Genomic DNA, 9,749 nt, shown 5'->3' on the forward strand with positions numbered 1-9,749 from the left:
AGTGGTTAAGTTCTCATGTTCCGATTTGGCAGCCCAGGGTTCACCGGTTCGGTTCCTGGGTGCAGACCTATGCACCACTTGTCAAGCCATGCTGTGGCCGGCATCCCACATAAAACAGAGGAAGATGGGCACAGATGTTAGCTCAGGGCCAGTCTTCCTCAGCAAAAAAGAGGAGGATTGGCAGCAGATGTTAGCTCAGGTCTAATCTTCCTCAAAAAAAAAGAAGGGACGATCAAGGACAATGAGGAAGATGGAGCCCACCCCTAGTGGGGCCCTCTGTTTCTCACCCAACCACTCAGCTTCCTCAAGTCCCTCTGACCTAACACAATGCCAGGTCACTGTCCCAACCCCTCCTGGACACTTCGGCCCTCCTCCTTCCCCATGAGCAACACATGGAAGCCACGGGGCGGCAGTGAACGCTGGGTGTGATCCTGCAGCGGGCATTGCTACACACATTCATTGGTTCCAGGAGTTTGGGGTGATTCTTTGGGGTTGGGTTCTTTTTTACATTCACTGCTAGGAACCTCAGATCCGGCCACAAGCCCCGCCCCCAGCGAGGGTCTAAGTTCACAGAGATGGTCGCATCTGTCAGCTCCGCATCCATTCTGGGTCACGCCCAGCCTTGCCCTTCTTCTGCCTCACCTCCCCATGACAGTGTGTTTCCAATTCTCCTGTGTCTTGCTGCCTTAACTCTTCAACTACAAAATGGATCTGGTGACTCAGCATCCATAATTTCTGCCTTTCTTGACCTCTGTTGGTTCTGTGTGCAGGGCTAAACCTGGGGAAAAACTCCTGCCCTCTTCCTGTCTCAGGTCCCCATCCCCTGACAGAGCTGGGGGTCCCTACGCAGACCCCCACGTGAGGATGAGGCTCTCGGGGGCACTTGGAGAGCAGCCAGACGGCAGCACGTGGGGTTGTGATGATGTAGCAAGGAACAGCTGGCCGTGGGGGCATCCCCTGTAGGGCTCCACTGCCCCTGTCCTCGAAAACACACCCAACACTCCGTTCTCCAGACTGCCGAGTCCCTGGTACAGATGGCGAATCAGACAGGTCCCCGTTACTGCCACAGTTAACGGTTAGCTCTCCGCAGGAGAGTCAGATGGCCCAGTGTCTCCATGGTTTCTGTTCCTCCCCCTGCCCCGCCCTCTGAGCGCACCGGCCACCCCAGCCCGTTCTGCTGGACCTTGAACAGGGCAGTCCAGTGCTCTCATTTTGTTCTAAATGTCCAGATTTTTATCATTCATATCATTTAGCAGTAAATTATCCCAGGGGCCATGTTCCCTGACCGTATCAATTGAAATTAAATGTTTATAACAAAGAAGATAAACTTTAAAATCCCAAATATTTGGAAATTAAATTGTTACATTTTGATTGTTCATCTATTGAAGAAGAAATTCTGAGAATTTTTTAAACTCCTTGAACTGAACAGTAGTGGAAAATTAGTACAAACTTTTATTTTAAAATAAAAGTGGCACTGTGAGGAAAACGGATAGACTAAAACCTCACGTTAGAAGAGAAGAGGGATTGAGAATTAGCAAGCTTTGTGTTTAAATCTGGAACCTGGAGAAAGCAGATCAAACCAAAAGAACCAAAATTACACTGAAAATATTGTTTAGTGAAACAGTAAACCAAAATCACACAGAGAAGATCCACAAAGCCGACAGACTCACAGAAGGGTGGCGGCATTGAGATCGCGAATGAGCAAGAAGGAAATACAGATAAGCTGCGTGGATGAGGGGGACGTTCTGGCGAGGCGGGTGCACAGTTCAGGGGTGGGAACTAGAGGGTGAATGCAGAGTCCTGGGGGCCGCGCAAGGAGGCCCCGGGGCGTTGACGGCGTCCAGGCGGGTGTTCTGTATCCTAAGTGTGGTGGTGGTTTAGGGGTGTATAAATTTGTCAAAACTCATTGAACTGTCCACTTAAAAAAGGGATGCTTTTATTGTATGTAAATCACACTTCAGTAAAGTTGATGGAATTCTCACAAGAGACCCCTTGCATACCTGTGTGGAGTCAGTTTGAAAATTCAGACGAAACGAAGTATTTCCTCATGAAAACACGGTGTGCCACATTGGATCCAAGAAGTGAAACTTGCAAGTTCCTTTTACAAAGCAAGTACACATTGATAGCTAAACCTGACGATAATGACAGAAAAAAGGAAATTGTAGCATTTTTGTGTATCAGTGCAACGATCTTAAATCAAATAAGATATTAGGAGAGCAAATTCACTAGCATATTATACAAGAACATGGCTGTGTGTGTATCGGCCGTGCAGCCAGGCCCTTCGCTGGGGGAGGCACCGGGTGCGGCCCTGCCGGGCCTGACGAAGGACGGCCCCTGTCGTCACTGCTTTCAATGCTGTACAGGAGACACGAGCAAATGAAAGTGAACGAGAGAAGACAATTAGGGAGAGGAGCATTGGGAAAAGTACAGTCTCCGTTTGCAGCTAATTTGATAGCTTATCTCAAGAACCCGAGAGGATCCGTGTGAAGGCCAGCAAAACCGATCAAATCCTTCAAGGAGCTGGTAGAATATAAGATTAAAATGGAAATCAATAGCCAATTCACGTACAAGCGACGGCCAACTAGAGCATGAGGGGAGAGAAAATCTCACTTACAAATGGGGACAAGACAGCTAACACTTAAAAATAAATCTGACCAAAAGTATGCAGAAATCTAAAGGAGGAAATTTCTGTTTGTTCTTTTTTAACAACTGTGGCCAATCCTTTTTTTTTTTTTCCTGCTTTATCTCCCCCAATCCCCCCTGGTACATAGTTGTATACCTTAGTTGCGGGTCCTTCTAGTTGTGGCATTAAAGGAGGAAATTTCAATACACTCCTGAGAGATGTGAAAGTAGCCTCGAATAATCGTAAAGATGCTCCTTGTTCTTGGATCTGACGACTCTAAATGTCATTAAAACGTCAGTTCTCTCTTTGTACTTTTTTAAATTTAATGTTATTACCGCAAAAATCATGCGTTTTTTTCTTGAACTGAACAAGTTGAAAGATATGTAAACAAAAATATTCAAGATTAAAAAATATATACATATTCAAGATTAGTTAGGAAAACTCTGGAAAAAACATAGAGTTTTGGGGAAATGAGTACTACCAGAAGTGAAATCATACTAAAAAAAACCCCCAAAAATGTAAACGGTACTTTAATATTATGTGAATGGAGAATCGAGTGAAGTAGAGTAGAAAGACCGGAAATATACCCAAGAGCGTATGTAAATCTATTGCATGACAGGAGGAACCTCAAGACACTGGCTCGAAGAGGAAATTTTAAAAATAATTGGTATGTGAACAAATGAATGACTATTTGGAAAAAGTCAAAATTGGACCTATGCACACACATCTGTACGTCATCCATGAGAATAACCACAACATTCAACAGCTCCCACTGTACAAACACCCAAAGAAATGATACGTGACTATCTTATAGCCTGGACATGGAGAAAGGCTTCCTAAGTATAATTCAAAATCCAAACGCAGGAAGAGAAAAGAGAGATTAATTTGACTACACAAAAATATAAAGATTTTCTCTGGGATGCTCCCCCCTCCAGGGCCGTAAAGAACTCTTTGAAAAATGAAGGAGGGGGGAAGGCCAAAAGCTTGATAGCAAATATGAGCAAAGTACGAAAAAAATTAACAAAAATGATATAAAATACCACTAAACGTAAGAAAATATGTTTGCTTTCACTTGTGAAAGAAATTCAAACTAAATGGTGCCAAGGAAGATGGTCCAGCACCTGCTGCAGGGCTGATGGGCAGGGGGTCGAGGCTGCTTCTGGCTCAGGGTCCGACGGAATAGACGTTGTCTCCCACCCACGTCTCTCCCACCGAATACAGCTATAAAACCTCAGTGAAATCCATGGAGAAGCTATGCAAGGACTGTGAACAGAAAATAGTAGCAGAAAGATTGGGGAATAAGACAGAAATCTGGCATGCCAGCAAACTGGTGGTAAGTTTTCCCTTTTCATTTCCTCTGCTATTCTCTGGACGTGACTCAAGACAGCCCACACCTGGCAGTGGATCCTGGAACGGACAGAAGAGCTCCAAGAAACCCCCTCTGGATCTCACTCAGTGAGCGGGAAAAGCAGCAGCTACAGCAGCCGCCACTGCAGCCTGCAGATGCTAACGTTCTGAGAGAAGGGAACTTGCCTCTCCAGTCAGAGGAGCTGTGACCCCAGGGGGTGAGGTAAAACCCACTGGCTTTTTTCTCTCTACCTCTTCCCACTTTTCATGACCCCAGATGTGGTGGCAGGAGTGGGAAGTATGTGGCAGTGTGGAATAACTAAGATCCAGCTTTCTGGCTAGATGACCGAAAAGATGAATGCCAAGTAACTACAGAGTGCCCGAGAGACAGCAGCGACTGAGGAGCTTGGGAAAGAAAGCACGTAAATGTGTGTATGAAAACCCAGGCTCACTCCTGAGCTGTGCATACATGAACACACAGACCGTGAGAACTGACCTGTGGGATTGACCCCCACTAAGGTATCAGACTGGCCATTGGCCACCCAACCACTGCAAGGTCTCCGAAAACTGAACTGAAATGGAAGCCGCAACCCACAGAAGGTTGATCTGCATTTGCAGCGTAAGCCCAACTGCCAAGTCGATTGCCTGCTAAAACAAAAGTATCAACATTCTCCAAAAGATGGAAATAGGGTTCAGTGTCTCATAACATAATATTCAAAATGTCCAGGATATAATCCAAAATTACTCTTTATTCAGAAGATCAGGAAAATCTCAACTAAGAATTATCACACAAGGTCTTTAAAGCGTTTATTATAAAAATGCTCCAACAACTAAGGGCAAACACTCTTGAGATAAATGGATAGATTACTCTCAGTGAGGAAGTCAAACATGTAAAGAATTAAAAATGGGAATTGTGGAGCTGAAAAAATACAATAATAAAAATAAAACTCTCTCCAACTGGGCTCAATAGCAGAATGAAGATGAGAAAAGAAAGACTCAGTCAACTTGAGGATAGATCACAGCAATTATCCAATCTGAACAACATAAAGAAAAGATATTGGGAAAACAAGAACAGGCCTCAGGGAAATACCAAGAAGTCCAACATCTGTGTAATTTGTGTCCTAGAAGGAGAGAGCAAAGAGTGGGTATAGAAAAAATATTTGAAGAAATAAAGACTGCTAATTTCCTAATTTTGGAAAAAGGCACAAAACTATAGTCCAAGAAGCCAAATGAATTCCAGATAACAAAAATCCAAAGAAATACACACTCAGACATTCATAATCAAACCGCTTAAATACACTGATGTTGTTACAAGTCAGGATTCTCACTGTGGGAGAAAAGAGATAAAAAGTGTAGAAGCGGAAGGAAACATGAAACATGATGATGACTGCAGAGGTGTTAGTGTGAATATGTATCTTCTGAGTGGAATATCCCCATAGCAATAAGCATGCATTGCCCCAGATTTGGTTTTTAAATACCATAAAACAGCATTTCCTTCTCAAAGGAGTGTGAACTTTAAAAAAAAAAAAAGCTAATCCCAGCATATGGATAGGAAACCTAAGAGTAAAATACAGTGGAATTCCAACTAATCCATGAGAAAGAATGATGGAAATACATAATCACCATTTGGCAAAAATCCACAGTAATAATTGCTTCAGGCAACAATCATCAGTTGACGCTAAATATGTGGGCAAAGAAATGATGAGAAATAGGATATCTACATAGTTTCAAAGTGTCTGTCACAAGACATTTATTAAGTACAGTGGGACAAATGGTAACTTTTCAGTGGGAAAACCTAGCAGGGGCTGCCTCAACAAGGGATCAACGTCAACATCACCAGTGAGGGGACAAGTCAGCATTGCGTGCCGCCTGATATGATGCGCTGAGCAGATCACAACCACATTTCCATGAGGTTTTTGCCAAAATGCTTCAGCTGAGTTTAATCATGAATAAACAACAAGCCCAAATGAAAAGTCTTTCTACAAAATAGTTGACCGTTACTCTTCAAAAGTGCCAAGGTCACGAAAGAAATCAAGACTGAGGGCCTGTTCCAGATTGAAGGAGACTAAGGAGGCAAGACAGCAGAGCGACAGCCTTAGATCGGACGGTGGACTGGAAGGGCGTTGGGCGACAGCCGGAGAAATCGGAGTAAGATCTGGACGTTAGATAACAATCTGGTATCAATGTTGATTTCGTGATCTTGATCATTGCACTGTGGTTATGTATGATGTCAAAATTTGAAAATCTGTGTAAAGGGTGATATAGAATAATTCTTATAGCTGCACGCAACTTTTTTATAAATCTGAAGTTATTTCCAAATTTAAACTATGAAAGTCTAAACTATAAGCCTCTCGGCAGAATAGGAGTCTCCATTCTACTTTCATAGAAGCACAGAAGGACATAAACTTTGCCCAAACTGCCACGCGTCACTGAACCCCAAACATTTCGAGACGTGGTATTTTCCTCGTGCATCTGTTCTAGGTATTTAAAAAAATATTTAAGATGCTCTCTTTTTAAAGACTGTGTTAATTTGAAATGCGTTTCTTTTTAGTTTCTACATGTGAAAAGATTGTATTTATCTTTTTTGTCATTGATTTCCAACTTAATTGTATCTAAGTCAGAGAACATGGTCCTGAGATATGAGATAAAGAAGACTTTTGAGAGATGATAAAATCTGGACACTTTGAACAAAATCAGAGTACTAGAATGTCTTGTTCAAGTTCCAGTTGAACACCAAGTGCCAGGCGCATGAGTGTGTGACTGCTTTCTCAGAGGAGAGCCTGAGGGGCCCGTTGGACCATTCGTTTCATGAAACATGAACTTCATACAGTTCTCTGTCCTCCCTTGTCTCCGCCCTTGGTCCCCACCTATTCGGGAGCCCAGGGGTTTCGGGTCTCACCCTCGGCCATCTGTGGCCCCACAAGTCTTTTCCGTGTATCCTCCGTGGTGCTGAATGCTGTGCCCTGCTCCATGGGTCTATTACAAACACACAAAAAGTATGCATCACAGCTGACAGCTGAGTCTGAGGCTGGCCCAGGTCGGGGGACCCACAGGCCGGGAGACCAGGTCCCTGCCCCCCGGGCTGTGACTCGGTCCCCTCCTCCTCCCTGGGCCTCAGAGGTTGCCGACTGAAGAACCCCAGGAAGGCTTCTCACAAGCAGGGTTGGTTCTTTCCTCCATCAGGGTCAAGTCCAAGTCTGGGGGAAGGTGCAGGACCGGGGGGTCAGGTGAGTGTCCCTGGGATTCGGGCCCAGGTGGGGACAAAGGACCTGAGGGGGCATAGGAGGACCTATGCAAATGGGGACAGAGGGTGTGTCCAAGGGGTGGGACCGAGGGGGTGGGGAGGAGAGCAGGAGTTGGGGTGCATGAGGTCAGGGGTCGAGGATGGCAGGCCCTGGGTAAGGCTCTTCCTCTGCCTCCCCCACTTGGGCCTGACTGCCCGCACCGTGAGAGGGGCCCTCCTGATCCTGTGGTCGGCCCTGGCGTGTGCAAAGGTGCGGCCAACAGGGGAGCGCTGAAAGGGCAGGCTCTGTGGGTCTCTTCCGTGTGGGGTGAAGGCTGCATGGCGTGTCAGTAGCTTGTTCACACGCGTGTGTATGTGGTGTGTGTGGTGTGTGTTTTGTGTGGCGTGTCTGGTGTGGTGTGTGGTGTGTCTGGTGTGGGGTGTGTGTGTGGCATGTGTGTGTGTGATGTGTGTTTTGTATGGTGTGCCTGGTGTGTCTGGTGTAGTGTGTGTGTGTGGCATGTGTGTGTGTGGTGTGTGTGGTGTGGTTTGCCTGGTGTGTCTGGTGTGGTGTATGTGTGTGTAGCATGTGTGTGTGTGATGTGTGTTTTGTGTGGTGTGTCTGGTGTGGTGTGTGGTGTGCTGTGTGGGGGGCGTGTGTGTGTGGTGTGTGTGGTGTGGTTTGCCTGGTGTGTCTGGTGTGGTATATGTGTGTGTGGCATGTGTGTGTGGCGTGTGTGTGTTTCCTTGAGGACGGCTGGGCCTGTGTGTGGTGTGTACTTTGCAGTGTAGCCTGCAGGGAGGTGGGGGTTGTGATGTCAGCCTGCAGGCGTCACTGTCAGGCCCAGGTCCGGAGGGTGCCCGTGTGCTCAGGTCGGGGTGTCACTTGGGGAGCTGTTGGCCTGTGGTCACAGGCGTCTTCAGTGGGTGGTGGCGGGGGGGGGGGGGCACTGAGTATGCGCTGAGTGTGCGCTGAGCCCGACTCCACCATGTCCGCCTAGACAGCAGCCTGCACCGCCACCACTGTCTGCAGCTCTGACTGCAGGCCCGTCATCTGCACCCCCAGGACATCTTGTGTCTCTCCCACATGTAGTCTTCAAAGACGGTGAGTCCCTGCAGGGCGGGGCCCAGAGAGGGTGGGGGTGTGCGTCGCAGCTCGGCCGCCCCTTCCCTCCCAGGGCTGCTCCCTCCAGGGGCTCCTGCTGTCTGTGGGCCTCACATTTGGCCTCCCTTCTCCCTCCGTTTGAAGCTCGCAGGAACCATCCAGAGGACAAAGATGGAGTGACCTCTGACTCCCTAACAGAGCCTGCAGGCCGGGCGGCCTCAGGAGAGGGGTGCTCCGGAGGGGGGCGTCCGGCCAGGAGGCCTTCAGAGCCCCACAGAGACCCTGCCCTTTCACTGGGCTCAGATAGAAGGAGAACTTAGAGGATCTCATTTCAATTTCATGGGAAGACCCTGGGTAGCGACGATGCGGGTCCCTCTAGCCCGGCCTGTGCTGGGGTGTTCTCTCTGCGGGTACCTGGTTTGCCAGCACAGCGCTGTTTCTCCTCTGGGGTCTTCTCCCCTGCACCCCCCGCCCCCGCCCCCGCCCCCGCCGGCTGCTGCCGCAGAGGGAGCTCACAGAAAGGGCAGTTGCACCTGCGCGTGGGGAGCTGGTCGCGGCCTCTGCTCTTCTCCTGTCCTTTACCTTCCCTTCCACCTCCGCGCTCCAGGGGGTGGTGGCACGGCGTGGGGGGACTCCAGGAAGAGCTGGCCCTTGCTGAGCGCTGTCTCTTTCTCTGGGTGTCGTTAGTGGCAGTAAAGCCCCCTCAGGGTGGACCCCCGGGAGGAGGGAGGCGGGCTGCTGGGAGCTGCTCGGCACCGGGGCTTCCCGCCATGCACTGCCCGGTGCCCCCAGGGACGCGGGAGAACCTCAGGCCTCTTTTGGGGGGTTCTGAGTTGGGCTTCAGCTGGAAAACATGCTGGAGCTCTTGATGTGACGTCCCCTACCCCACCCCAAATGACCCTTTCTTCTATTTGGGGGATGCTTGGCGTTTTTCTTTCCTTTTGTGGGTTGTCAGGAGGGACCCCTGTAGACAGACTCAGGCAGAGATGTCTCTAAAGGTCTCTGTCATGTCTGGACTCAAAAGTTAGGAATGGGCCAAGCCTGGTACCAGGCACCTGCAGGTGCTGGGAAATCTCTGGTTCCCCCGAATTCTGCACATATACCAACTCCCACCGCATGCCCTGGGACCTGGGCTGACAGGGGCTGCCCCGGAGGGCTCACACGCAGGGGACCTGCAGCCCCAGAGTTCTGCCTGGTTGACCACTGTCCCCTCATGACGTCAGGAAAGCCCCACTCCTTCCTCACTGCCAGGAGGCCCTGGCTTCAAGCACCAGCTGCCCTCCGCCCCCAGGTCAGGAACAAAAGACACTGATGTCCAGAAGCTGCACGACCTCCTGCACCTTCAGGAGCCCTCCGGAGAGGGGCCAGGTTCCTGCAGACGTGATGGTCTTCACCAGCACCAGGTGCTGTTCCACCAACCTGTGCAACAGGGAGGCTGGGGTGAGCAGTGT

General features: G+C 48.8%; 2 long non-coding RNA genes across 2 annotated transcripts; one reads left to right on the top strand and one right to left on the bottom strand.

Annotated features, from left to right (window-relative positions):
* Positions 1-2,255: 2,255 nt before the first annotated feature.
* Positions 2,256-7,269, bottom strand: LOC138915497 (uncharacterized). The gene is made up of 3 exons (XR_011421508.1): positions 7,126-7,269; positions 6,870-6,946; positions 2,256-6,215 (listed from the first exon to the last, which is right to left on the bottom strand). It is a non-coding gene; the product is annotated as an uncharacterized lncRNA (long non-coding RNA).
* Positions 6,754-8,772, top strand: LOC138915496 (uncharacterized). Its single transcript, XR_011421507.1, has 4 exons — positions 6,754-6,966; positions 7,154-7,197; positions 8,195-8,298; positions 8,443-8,772. It is a non-coding gene; the product is annotated as an uncharacterized lncRNA (long non-coding RNA).
* Positions 8,773-9,749: the final 977 nt, after the last annotated feature.

This window comes from Equus caballus, chromosome 9, assembly GCF_041296265.1.
Source record: "Equus caballus isolate H_3958 breed thoroughbred chromosome 9, TB-T2T, whole genome shotgun sequence".
Taxonomy (NCBI): domain Eukaryota; kingdom Metazoa; phylum Chordata; class Mammalia; order Perissodactyla; family Equidae; genus Equus; species Equus caballus.